Source organism: Callorhinus ursinus, unplaced genomic scaffold (genome assembly GCF_003265705.2).
Source record: "Callorhinus ursinus isolate GAN/ISIS: 27379988/994484 unplaced genomic scaffold, GSC_fseal_2.0 scaffold92, whole genome shotgun sequence".
Lineage (NCBI taxonomy): Eukaryota > Metazoa > Chordata > Mammalia > Carnivora > Otariidae > Callorhinus > Callorhinus ursinus.
Genome location: NW_027397154.1, coordinates 2,251,497 through 2,270,562, shown reverse-complemented (window position 1 = coordinate 2,270,562; position 19,066 = coordinate 2,251,497). Strand labels below are relative to the sequence as shown.

Here is a 19,066-nt window from a genome sequence, read left to right as displayed (position 1 = left end):
TGAGAGAGAGAGAGAGAGAGAGAGAGAGAGAGAGAGAGAGAGAGAAACAGACTGCCCCCTGAGCAGGGAGCCCGATGTGGGGCTCGATCCCAGGACTCCGAGATCATGACCTGAGCTGAAGGCAGACGCTTAGCCGACTGAGCCACCCGGGTGTCCTATCTGAGAGAGAGCACGCACATGTGCACATGGCACAAGCAGGGGGAGGGGCGGAGGGGGAAGAGAGTCTCAAGCAGACTCTGCACTGAGCACAGAGCCCAGCATGGGGCTCGAATTCATGACCCGAGCCAAAACCAAGAGTCAGACACTCAACCGACTGAGCCACCCAGGTGCCCCAGTTTGCAATGTACTTTTTACATACATTACATTTTATATGACCCTCCCAACATTCCTATAAGATAGGCAAAGTAGTAAAACTGTCTCAATTTCATAGATGAAGAAATGAGACTTCCTGGGAATTGCAGAAGAGACAAGCTGTTTCCAGCTTGCCAATTTCAACACAAACTCATTTTCATTTCTGAAGAACAACACTATTAGAAGTGTGATCCATGGACTGGTGCTGGCCTGTGAACTGTTAGTTACCACTCTGCAACAAGATAAGCATCAGTTGAGAGTTAAGAATTTACAGATTTTCATGTTAATTTGACAGTCATTTTTTGACTGTTGAATCTAATAATAATATACTGGGCTTGCATTCTTGCAGACCTTTTCTTCCCCCACCAAAGATTTTATTTATTTGACAGAGAGAGAGAGAGAGAGAGATAGCAACAGAGAGAACACAAGCAGGGGGAGTGAGAGAGGCAGGCTTCCCACTGAGCAGGGAGCCCGATGCGGGGCCCGATCCCAGGACCCTGGGACCATGACCTGAGCTGAAGGCAGACGCTTAACAACTGAGCCACCCAGGCGCCCCTCTTGTATACCTTTTATCTTCCTTTTCTAGTAATTCATTTCACTGTATTGGCTCCCACTGTATAGAAAACAAAATACCGATCCTTTCCCACAGAAGGTTTGGAGAAATATGTCTATAGAAAACAATGAAGGCCGAGGTGTGTGTGACCCATGCACAGCACCCAAGACATGTTTTGTTTTGTCATTTTTCTTTGACTTTAAATCAGTGTTTCTCTAAGTATTGTTTTAGACTACCTACACCAGAATTAATATAGACATTTGTTTAAAATGCATTTTTGCAGGCCCATTTCAAAGTAGCAAACTGGAATTCCTTAAGCAAAGGATCTGCATTTTATGTTTTCCTGGCGATTATTAGGCACTCTATAATTTAAGAATGATTGCCACAGGGGCACTTGGGTGGCTCAGTTGGTTAAGCGTCTGCCTTCAGCTCAGGTCATGATCCCAGGGTCCTGGGACAGGCCAGCGGTGTCAGGCTCTCTGCTCAGTGGGGAGCCTGCTTCTCCCTCTCCCCCTCCACCCCCTGCCCCCACTCTCTCTAATAAATAAATAAAACCTTAAAAAAAATGACTGCCCTAAGCCTTCATAAAAGGAACAGGCAAGTAAGCAATCTAGAGTGTACATAATTAAAGGAACAGGAGGGGTGAGACACATTTTTCCAACCTCCTTCAGAACTTATCTATAAAACTCCGTTTTTCTTTGTGCAAAATACAACAAATGTAGGCGTTCTGTAGGAATATTATTAAAATAACACTTAAATGGAGAAAAAAAAATCTTTTTCACGTTTTATCCCAGGGCGCCAATGACAATGGGCAGAGGGAGAGAGGAGTTTTGAATGGTTGAGATCCTTCACACTGCTCTGAAGAATATCTCCCAGGTACATTTCATACACACATGTTTGGAAGAGCCTCTTCTCAGACAAACCATTTTTCAGGTGATACATTCATCACACAAATCTGAAAACAGCTGGGGGAAGGTGCACTTCAGTAGGAGAGTAGCAAGGTGTGTTTGGGGGCAAAGAGGAAGGCAAAATAGGAGAAGAACAACAGTTGAGTGGTGGCTAAATACCAAAACTGTGGGCTAAGAACCACAGAAACAGTATTTCATTTAATTCCCAGCACACTCCTGTGTGGTCTGTATGATCCCGCCCACCCTATGAACGTGGTAACTGAGACTCAAGGAAGACTAAACAAACCTGCCGAAGGTCACACAATAAATAGGGAGCGTCACCATGAAAACCTAGGTCTAAGGGCAATTGGCTGGCCCAGTCGGTGGAGCATGCCACTCTTGATCTCGGGGTTTTGACGTCAAGCCCCATGCTGGGCACAGAGATTAAAGATAATTTTAAAAAAAATTTTTTTAAACATTTTATTTATTTGACAGAGAAAGAGCACAAGCAGGGGGAGCTGCAGACAAAGGAAGAGGGAGAAGCAGACTCCCCACTGAGCAGTGAGTCTGATGCGGAGCTTGATCCCAGGACCCTGGGATCATGACCTGAGCTGAAGGCAGACGCTTAACCAACTGAGCCACCCAGGAGCCCTTAAAGTTAAAATCTTAAGGGAAACAAAACAAAACAAAATCCAGACAGCAAAAAAACCCCTCACAAAATCTAGGTCTAATCCAGTACCTGGGACACACTCCTTCCACCACACCAAGGATGGCAAGTGTAGCCAGCTTCGTATCATTGACGGTCACCTCTAACATTCTGTTCCATCAGTAAAGACTTTTATTCCATTATCATCTTCCATAGATACAACATACGGGAGCGCAGCACACACGTAAACCATGTATTTACTACATCCACATTCCCGTAAAAAGACTAATAAAAGCCAGAGGCCGCTGAATTCATGCCCTGTGAAGGTAACCCGCATTTTTGCACTTTGAGGAAACTAGAGCAGGGAGGTGGTCATGACAGGGAAACAGCAGTGATCTATAAGCCACAGGAAGATCTCACAAGACTTTGGCTTCACAAAAATTTCTCCAGAACATACCTCAGGAATATTCACAGCTCTGTATACTAAATTAGTCATTACAGAGAAGGGAGAACGTTGTAAGTTGTAGCCCAGCTTGGTATTTATTCCACAAAGAATAGGCCTAATAAAGTTCCTCCATGACAATTCATGTACTTTAAAAGGACAAACATAATCACACACATAAATTCCATCTCAACAGTGCTTCAGAGATTATGGGCTTATGCCCTCTACTTGCAACTGTACAGCAGAACGAATGGCCATTTGTCTCCCACCAAACTGGAAGCAGACTGCACGTCAAGGTCCTGCAGGACAATGATTCTGTTCTGCACATCTTCAACCTACTCAAATACAAAACAGGCAGCTGAGCTCCTTCCAAGTTACCTAATGCCTCCTATTGCCAATCATTCCCAGCAATTAATTCTGCACTTTCCCAGGATGCAACCTATTTCAGTTCCCTAAAGTAATTCACACACATATAAACCAAACTACGAAACAAATTCCTCAAGTGGGGGTAAGAGCCCCTAAGGGGTAACAAAATGGCTATACAACAGGTTTCATCTTAGGTGCTACAAAGAGTGAAATTATCTCCAAATGTACTGTTTTACTGGATCATTTTAGAGGCTGCTTCCACTCCTAGTGGTAGCAATCTCTAGAATCCAGCAATCGGTGAAACAGTAAAGGGTGTGGACAAGGGCCTCAGAAGAGTATGAATCAATGTGGGTATCTGAGCTTTATTAACTATTTCTCATTTGGAGGAGACCTGGCTAATACAGAACCAAAAGCAACCAACCAATCCCTATACAGGATGGAAACACACAGGACATACCACGCCCTAAAGTGCTTACCATACTAACAATATATATGGCAAGGTTGGAAATAAATCCGGCCAATCAGAGAAAACAACCTGACACAACTCTGGAGACGCTGGGAGATTATCACAAACACCCCTAAAGCTGCTACAAAAGCCATCAAGCTTGTAAAGAAAGAAGCTGGGGTCCAAAGAAAAGTACAATTCACTTTTATCAACTTCCTGCTGAGCCAAGACTTACTTCTCCAAATTAAATGATGCAAAAATTACATATATGACACTGAATTAGAATTTGTCTTAAACTCTCCTTAGGGAGAATATCATGGATCCGACTACTTAAACTGATCTACACCGAAAACAAAGGCACATTTAATCCTTTTGCCTAAACTCCACTGTGGTTATTAAGATTTTATTTTTAAGTAATCTCCACACCCAACGTGAGGCTCGAACTCACAACCCCAAGATCAAGAGTTGTGTGCTCCTCCAACTGAGCCAGCCAGGCGCCCCTTCACTTTGGTTTTCTGACATGGTATGCATTTGCTTATTGTAGGTTTCCTTCCCCACTGATTTTTAAGGTCTATGGAGTGAGGACTTGTCTACTTTGTTCACTGCTACATCACCACTTCTCAGTTAAGTTCCTGTCACTTAAAAATCATTCAATAATTATTTGTTCAAAGAATAACTGGACCCTTTATGCTGTTTTAGCAGGGGACAGGGAAGGAGCTTAAGACTGAGCAAATGCTAAAGAATTCTCTTTTTTTAAAAAGATTTATTTGAGAGAGCGAGAATGAGAGAGAGAGAGAGAGAGAGAGAGTACATGAGAGGGGGGAGGGTTAGAGGGAGAAGCAGGCTCCTCGCCGAGGAGGGAGCCCGATGTGGGACTCGATCCAGGGACTCCAGGATCATGACCTGAGCCGAAGGCAGTCGCTCAACCAAATGAGCCACCCAGGTGCCCCAAGAATTCTAATTTCAAGGGCAAAACTGAGTAATTTCTGCTATTTCAGGATTATTTAGCCCCCCGACTAGATTAAGATTTCTGGTGGTTATTCTGTGCATAAACATCTTCCCATTTCTAAAGCAAGAAGCCTCAACCCCCATACAATATCCCGACCCTATTCTAGATGGTTAGCAAAGTCTTGGCTTCCCATTTTTAATTTGGGTTTGTGGGCCAGGGAAGTGAGGGCATGAATACACATGCCACTGCCACCCCTGGAAATTATGGATGAGGTGCACTATTTGGGTAATTAGCAACCAGGGCATCAAGGGCCCCAAAACAGCGTTTGTGACTATGATTTAGAGTGCAAAAATAACAATACAGAGCATCACCAACAGAGAAGATCTCCTTAGGTTTCTCAGCTGACTTCTTGCTGTTTCAATTTATGGTATAAATCTGATCAACCTTCTGAGCGCCTGGGTGGCTCAGTTGACTAAGCATCTGCCTTCAGCTCAGATCATGATCCTGGAGTCCTAGGATGGAGTCCCACATCGGGCTCCCTGCTCAGCGGGGAGTCTGCTTCTCCCTCTGACCCTCCCCCCTCTCATGTGCTCTCTCTCATTCTCTCTCAAATAAATAAATAAAATCTTAAAAAAAAAATCTGATCAACCTTCTTACAATATGTCTTTTCTTCCATTATTACTTTTACTGCCTGGCCTTCTCCACTGTGCTCTCTTAACCAAGCCACTCTGTCCCAATCTTCAAAAAAACCAGTCTCACTTCTATATATGCCTGTACTTCCCTCCTAAAACACATTCCCTAGTTAATTAAGCCTATTCAAGTATTTATTCTTCCTATGTCTTGATAATATTGTTACTCAATGCCCATCAAAATTATTTCTCTCTTTTTTCCACAGTAATAAAGTACTGGCCACATGACTGTTCAGCTCCACTATACTTCCTAGCCTCCCTTGCTAGATTCTTGCCAATGGAATAAAAAGGAAGTGATAGGTGCCACCTGGTTCCTGGCTAAGAACTATAAAAGGTAGGCAAACTCTCCCATGCTCTTTCCCCTTCCCATTGGCTGCAACCCAGTTTCAACCCTGCAGAGAAGGACAATACCCTTGAAATTGATACCCCTCCTAGAGGCATCAGCATCCCTGCGGAATTTGTTGGCTATACAACTTTCAAGCCCCATCCCACACCTATGAATCAGAAATGCTGGGGATGGGGGCTAGGAATTGTGTTTTAACAAGACCTCCAGGTGACTGACTCTGTCCACTAAAGCATTAGAACCACTGTCCTAGGGATCAGTACAAAAGTTCATGTAAAAGAAATGGAGTTACTGAACTACCACTTGAAACAACAGAGCAACAGGAACCACCTGCCTTAGGCAGTTACAAGTTACATGAAAGAGATACTTTCTATATTGTTCGAGCCATTGTATTTTTAGATCTCTGTTGCAGCTGTTAGAGGCACTCCCCCTGGTTCTCAAAACTTTTTGGCCTCAGGATCCCTTGAAGAGGACACTTGTAAAAATCAAGGACTCCAAAGAGATTTTGTTTATGGGCTACAGCTATCAACAGTCCATATTAGAAATTAAAACAGAATTTTAAAATGTTAATTTGTTAAAAAAAATAAGCCCACATTAACATGACAAATCCTTTATAAAAAAAATAACTCCTCCTCCCCCCCAAAAAAACCAATATAGTGAGAAGAGTGGCATCATTTTACATTTTTTTCTACAAATCTCATTAATGTCTGGCTTAATTACTCACAGACAGCTGGACTCCCACAGCTGCTCTGCGTTCAATCTGCAGCCCCACCCTGCGCTTACCTGTAATGTTTCCCAAGTGTCTCCTCCAAACAGTGACAGTTTCTTACTCTCTTCACCTTCACAGTTTTGAAGAGTACTGGCCAGGTTTTGGTAAAATGCCCCTAAATTTGGGTTTACCTGATGTTTTCTCATGAGACTGAGGTTATATATTTTTGACAAGAATATCACAAAAGCAATGTTGTATCCTATCAGGAAGTACATGAGGTCAACATGCTGCCATATGATATATTAACTGTAATCACCTGAGGTGGTGTTTGACAGGTTTCTCCACTGAAAAGTTACCAAGAGGAGATACTTTTGAGGCTATGCCAAATCTCATTTTCCGTTAAACTTCCACCCACTAATTTTAGCATTCACAGACCGTTCTTGCCTGCAACAATTACTAGTATTTGCCTAACGTTTCCATCGTTCCTTCTATATTTATTAATTTGAATTTTACTCTAATAAACAGCTGTCTCCTATTTATTCAAATATTTATTTATAGCAGCAAGGACTTGTGGATATTTATTTTAACCTATGGGTTATAACCCATTAACTATCATTATTCATTTTGTTCTTCAAATTGTCCCAGATCTGGCTGTTGGAAGCTCCTTCACATTGGCTTACCATTTTTTCTTTTTAAAGCATTTTGTTAGTTTCTGGTACCTATGTGATGGTTCAGGTCCATATGATTTTTTTCTGCCCTAGTCATTTCTCCAAGGAACTGGTTTTTGTTTTTTTTTTTTTTAAAGATTTATTTTTATTTGGAAGGGGAAGAGAGGGCGTATCTGCGTGAAAGAGTTGGGGGGGGACAGAGGGAGAGTCTTTTTAAGCAGCCAGCACCCCCCACCCCGAGTGCAGCTCAAAACTCACGACCCCGGGATCAGTCTCACAACGTGAGCCAAAACTAAGAGTTGGATGCTTAACCAACCGCACCACCCTGGTGCCATGGAACTCGTTTCTTTTTGGAGAATGGCATTTAGAAACCAAGATCTGGTGTCAAGTGTGCTCCTTGCTACAGTGGTGTCATTGCTTCCAAGTCCTCTCAGAAAAAGGAAATATATGTAACACATATTAAAACTCATGAGTTCATACTGACACCAGAGAAGGGTATTCTTTTTTTAAGATTTTATTTATTTATTTGACAGAGAGAGACACAGTGAGAGAGGGAACACAAGCAGGGGGAGTGGGAGAGGGAGAAGCAGGCTTCCCACTGAGGAGGGAGCCCGATGCAGGGGCTCGATCCCAGGACCCCGGGATCATGACCTGAGCCGAAGGCAGACGCTTAACAACCGAGCCACCAAGGCGCCCCCAGAGAAGGGTATTCTAACAATCTTTTCAAATGATCAGAATTGTGGATATCTTCATCTTTGATATACTCAAAACTCAATACAGGGGCGCCTCAGTGGCTCAGTTGGTCAAGCGTCTCTTGATTTCAGCTCAGGTCATGAGATCAAGCCCCCCCATTGGGCTTCGTGCTCAGCAGGGAGTCTGCTTGAGGATTCTCTCTCCCACTCTCTCTCTGTTCCTCTCCCTGCTTGTGCACACGCTTGCTCTCTAAAATAAATAAATAAATCTTAAAAAAAAAAAAAACCCTCAATACGTGTGGGCAAAGTACTTGAACAAGAAGATATACTAATGGCCAATAAGCACATGAAACGATGCTCAACATCATTAGTCATTAGAAAAATGCAAATCAAAACCACAATGAGATATCAATTCACACCCATTAGGATGGCTATAATCAAAAAGATAGAAAATAGTTAAGTATTGGTGAGGATGTAGAGAAACTGGAATCCCAGTACAGTACATTGCTGTTGGGAATGTAAAATGGTACAGCAGCTTTGGAAAATGGCTTGATGGTTCTTCAGAAAGTTAGAATTATCAAAAACATAGAATTATCATATGACTCAGGAACATCATTTATAGGTAAATACCCAAAAGAACTGAAAAGACGGGTTCAATTGAAACTTACGCAAAAATGTGTATAGCAGTACTATTCGCAATAGCCAAATACCCATCAACTGATGGTGGATAAGCAAAATATGGTATATTCCTATAGTGGAATATTACACATAAAAAGGAATAAAGTACTGTGGTGCCTGGGTGGCTCAGTCGGGCGTCTGACTCTTGATCTCAGCTCAGGTCTTGATCTCAGGGTTGTGAGTTCAATACCTGGTACAACATGAATGAACCTCGAAAACATGCTAAGTAAAAGGAGCCAGGCAAAAAAGGTCACATATTGTATGACTTCATGCATATAAAATTTCCAGAATAGAGAAATCCATCAAGATAGAGAGATTAGTGGTTGTCAGATGCTGAGGGAAGGAGAAATGGGTGGTGATGGCTGAGTGGGTATAGGTTTCCTTTTCGGGTGATGAAATTGTTTTGGGATTTGATTTAGATGATAGTTGCACAACACTGCAAATGTACTAAATGCTACTGAATGGTACAAATTAAAATGGTTAATTCTATGTTAACGTGACTTTCACCTCAATTAAAAAAAAAAGCACAGTAGTTTCTAAGGGTTACTTGCAACAGGAAATCTGAAACCTTATCAATGTAACTCTTTACACTGTTACACTAAAATCCATTGGTCTATCTTATCTTACACTTAGAATGGATCTTTTACCCAAACATGATTTTGTTACATCATGCACTGGTCATTAGGAAAATTCTGGTCCACTAAATCATGTAGATTTCAAGTGTTGACACATTTCATTATACAATAAATAAAAGAATCACATTGGTTAATGTCACCACTAATCACATCAGAAAAGTAAGTTCTGGGAAGCTGTCAAACTCATGGTTTAATTTTTATTCATTTTATTTTAATATTATCACTGGGCACAATCAGTTGTTTTCCCAAATCTAAAGACCATGGTTTGCTGATTATTCTCTCATCAAGCAGAAACAGTGTTCTATGGAGAAAGCAGCTAGTCAGCTTGCAACTCAATCCTGCTTTTCCTCGAGACAACCACTGCACCACTGTACTCCAATGTAGCAGAAGTGCTTTATGAGTACTTCCCACTTTATCACACAAAATATTCAAAAGCCATGATCTGAAAGGTCAAAATAAAACTCATTTTCACTCCTTCATCAGAACATTCTTAAGTGAAATTGGATTTTTTTTCAAAATTTTATTTTAATTTTTTAAAAAGATTTACTTGTCAGAAAGAGGAGAGCGGCAGAGGCAGAGGGATAAGCAGGCTGCCCGCCGAGAAAGGAGCCGGATGCCGGACTCCATCCCAGGACCCTGCGATCATGACCTGAGCTGAAGGCAGACGCTTAACCTACTGAGCCACCCAGGCGCCCTGATCTTTTTTTTCTTTTTTTCAACTCCAAGTTTAAACTGTGCAACAGTGAAGAATACAATGACTATTGGTATAGTTTGGTGCCACTGCTCTGATTCATGCTAAGGCACCAGCAGCTTTACTCACCACTGCTTCTGGATCATCAAGGCAAATGTCAACACAGTGAAAAAGAAAAAAAAAATGCCTTTCTATTATAAAGTAGTTTTGATCTCAAGACTCCCTGAAACACTCTCAGGAATCCCCAGTCCACAGACCACACTTTGAAAACTGCTAGCCTACTCCAACTGATACACTTGTTTAATAAAGTAACCTACCAATTCATATTATTTTCCACATTTTTTAATGTAATCTCTACCCCCAACGTGGGGTTCAAACTCACAACCCTAAGATCAAGAGTTGCATGCTCCACCAACTAAGCCAGCCAGATGACTGTTTTCCAGGTTAAATGCAAACTACTTGGTGGTAAACCTTTCTCCTTTGTACTTCTCTTTAATACCCGCCATACGAAATGCCCCAATAGACTACATAAGTACTATTATTGCCTAACCAACTCCAAATGGTACCTTCCTTCACCTTAACCCATGTGAGCTATGTCAATAGACCTTTCTACTACTCCCCAGGATACAAAATCCCATACCTAAAACCCTCTCCTTCTGGTCCATTCAAATTTAGTCTATTTTAATTACCAGTATTTTGATTTCTAGAACTTTCTTACTGGCTCACTTTACTGAAAAAAGATTCTTGATCTAGGCCAGGGGTCTGCAAGCTTTTTCTGTCAAGGGCCAAACAATAAATATTTTAGACTTTGTGGGCCATCTACTCAATTCTGTTGTTGTAAGGAATTGGGTGTGGCTGTGTTCCAATAAAACTTTATTTACAAAAACAGGCACTGGCTGTACTTTGCTGACCTCCAATCTAAACTCTTCCAACAAGTAGGTCAATAAATCCAGTCTTAATAGAAAAATATGCCAAAAGTAAAAAATGGAGGCAGCCACAGATTGGCTAAAAGGAACTAGTAAGAGCACTGAAAACAGCAGTAAACAAACCCACTAGAGAGAATATTAGTAACAGTTGCTAAAATGCACCCAGCTCTTATTATTGCTAAGCACTAAAGTGCCTAGAGCCAAAGTGTTTTACAATACATTATCTAATTTAAGTCCTTTATAGGAGGGTTTTAATAATTTAAATAATTCTCCTTTTACAGAAGAGAAAACAGATAAACTACATAACATTCCAAGGTCTCACAGTCTAAATGAGACTTAAATGACTAAGCCTAATTCAAACACAGAGGTCTTTCTTACTTCTAGGTCCATGTGGTATCCATCTTTATTGCAATTCTTGGTTTTTTGATCCAAACTAGTAAGACAGTTATTCCTAATAAGAATGGACAGGCCATTGTTGTTCACTTGCTCTTACTGTGTCTCTTCTGTTTCACGGAGTTTCCCCCACAAACGTAGCTCAATCATCGAATGGAAGAACCTAGGTGGTCATGTTTTAGGTAACACAGTGTTTAGTAATGTACACCAGAGACCATAAAGGCCTCTATGCTTAACTCTGACAACTTAGGGTATGCTGCCTAAAAACTTAATGAATAGGAGGTAAGCAATCCTCCCCCACTGTCATCTTATAATAAGTCCTTATAATAAATCAGCATAAAAATAATATATTATTATGCTAATACATATAATAAATCAGCACAAAAGTTCTGACATATAAAGAAAATCCTGCCAGACGTCATTTAAAACAAGGGATAGTAGAATGAAGGAGACAAAGGTGGTCAAAGGACAGATTTCACACATCCTTCAAAATGACTCTTCAGCCACTCCTAAAACAATAACTAGGGCCTAATGAGAAGAAATAAAAAGCCTGTCCATTAATAAAATGTCTTAACTTATGCCTCACTGGTTATAACTATCTAATCATAAGATTATCCCTACTAATCTGCTTCCAAGCACCAAGAGAAAAGTTAGAAATAAAAGGTTGCAAAAGATCTTTTTTGAAACCTATTGGTCCAAAAAGCAAGCATCAGAATATAGACAGAATCTTAAATTAGAGAGGGTGGTAAGGGGAGAAATAAACTTTACATCCTCACTTCTCTTTATATTTAATATAAATCAATATAAGAGGGAAACCTACTACTGCACATACACACATGTAAAATGGCTACTTCCCCTGGAGAACATTAACAAGTAATCGTATAAAAATGGCATCAACTAAAAAAGTTAATTATTACTTCCAAGAACTAGGGAATCTCTCAACTCTGATTGAATCTTCAGTCTCTAGGTCTGAGCTAAGTTGGTCTAATGCTGTTTTATCTTCCAGTATTCAAATGACTGGGATACAATCTCCCTTAATTCATTTATAAAGAAAATGAAGGGGCGCCTGGGTGGCTCAGTTGGTTAAGCGACTGCCTTCGGCTCAGGTCATGATCCTGGAGTCCCTGGATCGAGTCCCGCATCGGGCTCCCTGCTCAGCAGGGAGTCTGCTTCTCCCTCTGACCCTCCCCCCATCTCATGTGCTTTCTCTCTCATTCTCTCTGTCTCTCAAATAAATAAATAAAATCTTTAAAAAAAAAAAAAAGAAAATGAAGAATAGTGGCTCCAGCTACTCGGGGTAGGGAAATAACTGGGGACAGCCTAGGGAATTAAGCATGGGCCAGCCACTCTGGTAAATCCCATCCAGCAACCTTAAAGAAAGTATAACCTCATATGTACCTCCTAACACTTGACCCAAAATTCACATACCAAAGGGAAAAATATACATATTCAAAGATTGTTGGCTGTAAAAATGTGGCAAGAGTACAAATTCATAGGCTATAACAAAAAGACTGAAATAAGGAGTTTCCTTTAGATTGCAACCTGACAAAACTTATTAGAGGATAAAGTAGCTCGGAAGTTCCCTCCCACTCCAGCTACTGCATATCCCTCCTATTCGACTACTGCATATTAGGCTCCATTATTCTGAATGGTCAGACAACAAGCAGAAAAAAATTCACATAAAACAACTGTGTAATAGTATGTCCCCCTTTTATTCATTAATACACTTTATTTCATATTTCCACCTAATACAAGAGTCACTTCATATATGTATCACACCTAGAAAATACATAATTTAAGAAATTAAAAAAGACACCATGGTAAACTGGTGGTAAGTTGAAATACAATTTCTAAATGAATGCTGAGCTCCTAGTAACCAATGAAAGATACAATCATTCCAAATGAATCTCCAAATGGCAACACCTGCAATGTCTGGAAGCTTAGCTCTCTAATTTTCCCTTCTTCCTATGTGCTACGTGACTTTCCTTTTGTACAACTCTAACTCCGTAGCAGATGGCAGGGGAGAACAATGCATTTTTATAATACACTAAATAGAACAACAACAAGAAATAAAGAAAAGGAAAAGGGGACACTCAAAGGAGTGGTTAACAGATATTATTTGGTATCTATTATCTGGCTTTTTGCTTCTCCTTAAAAGCACCACCTTGGCCATCAACTCCTGTACCCGTGGTAATCTTGAATGATTAGAAACAGTTTGGGGCGGGGGTGAGGTGAGGTGGGGTGGGGTCTTAACAAATTACAGCTGTTAAATCCAGGCAGCAATTCTCTCTAGGGACTCTTCTTCCTCAAGCAGCACACCTCTCAATGGGGGCAGGAAGAAAAGATGCAGAACAAATGGCCTCACCTCCCAAAAGAGTTACTAATCCACTAGGAACACAGTCACTATCACTTGGACAGAGAAGCTCTCTCTCATTTTGCCACAACAAAAATATCTTTTTTTTTTTTTTAAGACAGCAAGGGGGGAGAGAGAGAGAGAGAGAGAGAGAGAGTGTGTGTGTGTGTGTCTATTAAATGGGTACTTTTCTTGTTCTAAACCTTCCCCTTTTCCTTGTCCATCAGCCCAAGTAAGCAGAGATGACGCAGACTTCCTTATATAATAGCCTGTGATTTCCTAGACTGCAGGCCTTTCCCTTTGTGTTCTGTATACACTTACACACGCGAGCGCGCGCATATTCTCACTGCTTTGCAGCCCCTGGCGTGATGCCAGCACTCAGTCAGCTGGTTGACTCCATTCACAGAGCAGGGTTGGAGCTGACATGGAAAGGGGGGGGTAAGTGAGGGTAAGGGGGAGCTAGAACCATCACTGCTACAGACAAAAGAAATTTTTTAAAAAAAGAAAGAAAAAGAAAACCTTGGTATAACATTCTTCTTATGGCTTCAGCTCAAAGAAAACTAGAAGCCAGAGACCATTACAGCAAAAGGATGAAGCAGAAGGACTGAGGATCCAAACCGAAAGGAGCTTTGTGTGAGAAACGATTACTCCACCACAAATTTTACAAAGCAACAGTATTTATTACTTCAATCCCATTAGAAACCTCAGCATATCACCTTCTACACATAGACAAGAAAAGGCTATGAAGAACTAAGAGCAATTCTGACTTTCTGCTTTTAGAAAAATAAAAAAGGGGGGGAGCAAGACAGTTAAAAGTACTTACAGGTATACATTTTTCTGCTCCCTCCTCTAGCTGCCAGGAAAGCTGGAGACAAGAAAGGGGTGGGGGGAGGGAGGGCAGAAAAAGGAGGAAAAGAAGGAATAAAAGATGGGTTTAGGTTTTTGTTTTTGTGGAGTTTTTTGGGGGGGAGGAGGTGGGGAAAGGTTCCCTTTCTCTTTTCTATCGTGAGAGAGGCTTTTTCTATAGCACAGGGACGACCCCATACGTGCCAGCCCCCTTGAGAGACCTGCAGAAACCCGGTCTCCAAGCGGGCACTGCCCTGCCAATCACATGGCGTACTGTTACATTAAACAAAAGAAACAGGGGGATGCTTACTTTTACCCATGATGCCTAGCGGGGGCAGGAGGGGGGGAGAAAAACCAGTTGTAGCCGGTTTATAACCTCAGGACATGGAATTATCTCTTAATTTTTTAAAATGTCATTTGTGGTACAAAAGTCAGTTAGTCTCCCCACCCTAACTACCCCCCCCCCATTATTCTGGCCTAGTGCCAAACTTTGCCTTCATTCATGAGAGCTAGTTTCCTCTCAAATCATGATGCTTTAACTGTTTAGTTTCCAAAGCCAACATCTAGGACAGGAAATCACAGCATCAATAACAAAACATGCCCCAAATTAAAAAAAAAAAAAAATGAAGACACCACCAACCAAGCTCCTTGTCTTTACCCCTCATTGCTAGTGCCAGGGGCACATACACTGATAAGACAGTAGATGTGTTCATTAAAGATTTGCTCCTGGAGCTGTCCCACAGGTAGATACTGACTTAGTTTATCAATTCACATCATTGAAGGCAGTTGAAGCCACATCCAACACAAATTACAGCAAGGTTTCAGAGCAGAGTAGTCATGACAGTATATGTATATTCCATAAAAATGGGTTAGGCCCTTGTTACACATATTTTACCACAATTAAAACAAATTTTTAATGGTTTAGGCCTAGCCACAGTATTGCACTATCATTCTACTCTCCTGTGTCCCAGCTAGAACACTCTTTCCTCTTCACATTTCAGCAAACTTCTCACCCACCACGTACCATTTACCACATCATCCTCTGTCATTCTATAGACTGACCAAGACTCCAGACATGTCTGAAACTTTCTCCTGATTTTCTTTTTTCTGTTTTAGAGTGACTGTCTCCAGTTACTTTATAGGGAGTTTTCATTTCTCAAAAGTACTCTTAAGGGGTCAGAAAGTGGTGGGGAAGAAAACCAAAAAGGAGGTAAAGCAGTAATAATTGTTTTGGAGCTGGCTGGGAGACCCTTACTCTAGGATCACTGTTTAAGGAAATCAGTTCTTTATAAACAGTAACAAGGAATGATGGGGGAGAGGGGTCCTTATTTTTCAGCTGATCTCTCCTATCAATATACCACCCCAAACACCTGTCTCATTTGGGCCTCTGAAACTCAAATTATAATTGTACTAGCTCCATCAGAATCTCTCACAAAACCCTTATTTTCCAAATATTAAAGCTTCTAGACTCTAGAGAATACAGAGAAAAATAATCTATACCCTACCCAAAGATTTTAGTTTGTAAATAAAAGTTTTCCTGAGCAATCTAATATTAACCTCAATTTTCAGAAAACAAATACTGAGCTAAATCTAAAACAGGCAGTATTGAACACTGGCAAAAGGCATTCAGTAATTTACAAACTACAAAGGAAAACCCTACATCTTCTTCAACATAAGCTTCAAGTGGATGATGTTGTGACATCTCAGTCACAATAAGATGTACTTAATCGAAGTCCATCAGAGGTCCCCAGATCTAGGTACTGCTGTTATTTTAGGAGATAAAGGAAATCATATGTCTGTGAAAAATGAGGCCAAGAAAATAATTCATTCAATACATTTCCACAAGAGACCAACTATTAATTTCAAACTGAAGCTCACTAGGTTCCATGTTTAATCAGGGCAGGGAAGACTGTATTTTTCAACCATCACTCAGAGATTATGCTCATTTAAGTCCACTGAATACATTTTACTGCATTTATACAGTGATCACTTTTCTACCAGTCTTTGAGATTGTATAAAAGTATGCCTAGAAACAACCAAGCAGGTAATAGTGATTACCATTAGCTATGAGTTTAATTCTCCAACATTACACAGGCCAAGGCAGTCTACTCTGTTTATTACAGTACCTCCTCTGTATACTACACTGCTTAGTAGTCCAGAGGTACCACAGATGTTCTCAAACCAACAGGTATTTTTCTTCAGGGTCCTGAAAAATTACCAACAATGTGGCAGCCAACAACCCGATCTTTTCAGCTGAATCATAATCATCCAAAACCAGAGGTACTTATTGTGTAAGCTGAAAACTTTAAATTTTAAAATACTTCTTGGTAACTATTAACCAAATTGTGATGCTCTGAAGAACATCAAATTCTTTCAGAAAAAGAAAATATCTAACATTCACCGAGCATTTTAATGCACTAAATATTTATTTCATCCACACAACAAACCAAGAAGATAGGGTCCTTTTCCTATTTTATAGATATGGAAATCAATTTGGTGAAATTAAGAAATTTGAATGAAGTCATTCATTCAGCTAACAATAGCAGATGCTGGCTCCAAGGCCCATACTCATTCCACTACACCATGATGACTTGAGCATCTCTTGGCCAAAACTCAAGAGCCCAGTTCACTATGCATGCCTCGCCGATCTCTACTCTAAGCCACTGGATTAAAGAAAATGTTAGCCAAATACAACTGAGGTAAAAAATACAAACTCTTTGGCAGGCATGTATGATTTCAACACACAAAAGATTTGATCCAGGACTTCTCTAGAAAGACTAATAAGGACATGCAATCTAGATATGGACAAAGGAGATCTGATAAATGACCAGGAAGGTCAATTCATAAAATTCCATTATGAGGAAAGAAGCGATTATCCAACCAGACTCAGGAAACAAGACTTCAAATTAAATACAACTAAAAGCTTGAAGGTACTCCTATAAAAGAAGTATTAACTTTGTACAATCAAACACTTAAAACCCTCACACCAATAAGAGGAAAAATTTGCAAAAGTTATATAGTCCCCATTTTTGTTCTTCACAAATTTCAGAATAACCTGCCAATTTTTTTGTGCCGATTTTAACATAAATCTCCGGGCTCAGAGAACAAGAGAATCAAAATCGGAACTACTGTTAAGGTTGAAAAATAAAATTTATTTTTTAAAAAGCCAACTTTAAGATTTTGTATAAAGTCCACAAACTATTTATTGGTGTCCAAGAAAAACAAGCTGAAGTTTATCCAGCTGTTAGTCCTCTCCTGCAAATTCCCTTTAGTTCTGTTTTCAGTGGGTATAGTCTATTTGGATAAATCACCTCAAAATGTTTCAAAATTACAACAACAAATCAGATCACAGAACAGCAGACCCCCATTCATATGATCAATAAGATTCACATTTTTCATTAAATGTAGAAAACCTCAATTAGTCAAAAGGAGAAGTTACTGCTTAGGAGATAGGAGTTCCTCTCCACATTATTTAGAGATGGTACACAAACAATCAAGCAATACTACAAAATAACCACAGAACAAACAAAAACCCACCACCACCACAAAAACCATTTTGCTTTCACAAAGCTTAATACACAAAGTGGGAATTACTTCCAGAATAATGTATTGATTTTAATCTTTAGAAATAGGTGATTTGGGGCGCCTGGGTGGCTCAGTTGGTTAAGCGACTGCCTTCGGCTCAGGTCATGATCCCGGAGTCCCAGGATCGAGTCCCGCATCGGGCTCCCTGCTCGGCAGAGTCTGCTTCTCCCTTTGACCCTCCCCCTCTCATGCTCTCTCTCTCTCTCTTTCTCGCTCTCAAATAAATAAATAAATAAAATCTTAAAAAAAAGAAAAAGATAAACTCTAAAAAAAAAAGAAATAGGTGATTTGTATTCATTAGCTAAAATAGAATAATTTCAGGGCACTGGGTGGCTCAGTCGGTTAAGTGTCTGCCTTCGGCTCAGGTTGTGATCTCTGGGTCCTGGGATTGAGCCTGGCATGAGGCTCCCTGCTCAGCAGGGAGTCTGCTTCCCCCTCTCCCTCTGCCCCTCCCACACTTGTGCGTGCAGGCACACACACACTCTCTCTCAAATAAATAAAATCTTTCAAAAAAAATTTAAAAACCAGAGTAATTTCTATTTAAAGGGGGAAAAAGTCAGTCCTCAATTATGTGGGAGTTATAAATTAGTGACTGATCGACTTTGAAGTGTCCATCACTAATTGGGAGAATATACTTATTAATATTTTGGTTAAAACCAAGTAAAGAGTAAGGACAATACCTTATAAAGCAGAATACAGACTGAGTCTTACACAGGTAGAAGAGGAAAGGAGAACAATCTCTGTCCTGACATAGCATTTGAGTTAGGAAGTACTGTTCTTCTCAAAGCAGGATTCCTTAACGTGTTCACTCCTTCAGGGTTTACAGGAAGTCAGACTGCTACAGAGGTCATAAAAACCTCTACTGACTCACATATTGCAAATAAGCATAAAAAGCTACTGTCAAACCCTACTATCAATGACTTAATCACCATACAGAAATACAGGAAGTAAATTACATCAAATATTTCATCCCTTATGTAGCATGAGATGTTTCTAGACCAGTCTTTTCTACGAGGCTGGTTTAATTTTCCAACGGCACTAGGGAATTCCTCTGCCTACCCCCAGGAAACAGAAACATGAAAATCATCTAGAGCATTAAATTAGTATTTAACACCTACAAAATTATTACTCTCTTCTTCCAAAAAAACAAAGCAACTGTAAGAGGGGCCCACAAGGTACCTAACTAGGATAGTCTTGAATCCCTAACTTACTATTCTCA

At 40.4% G+C, this 19,066-nt stretch overlaps 1 protein-coding gene across 4 annotated transcripts in view; it reads right to left on the bottom strand.

Annotated features, from left to right (window-relative positions):
- GATAD2B (GATA zinc finger domain containing 2B) overlaps window positions 1-19,066 on the bottom strand; it is a 92,544-nt gene that overhangs the window by 43,124 nt on the left and 30,354 nt on the right. Inside the window, exon 2 of one of the 4 annotated variants that reach the window (XM_073888699.1) lies at window positions 14,240-14,281. The exons of the other annotated variants lie outside the window; for them this stretch is intronic. The gene's annotated coding sequence lies outside the window, so the exon portion shown is untranslated. The remainder of the gene's footprint in view (window positions 1-14,239; window positions 14,282-19,066) is intronic. 4 annotated transcript variants of the gene reach the window in all.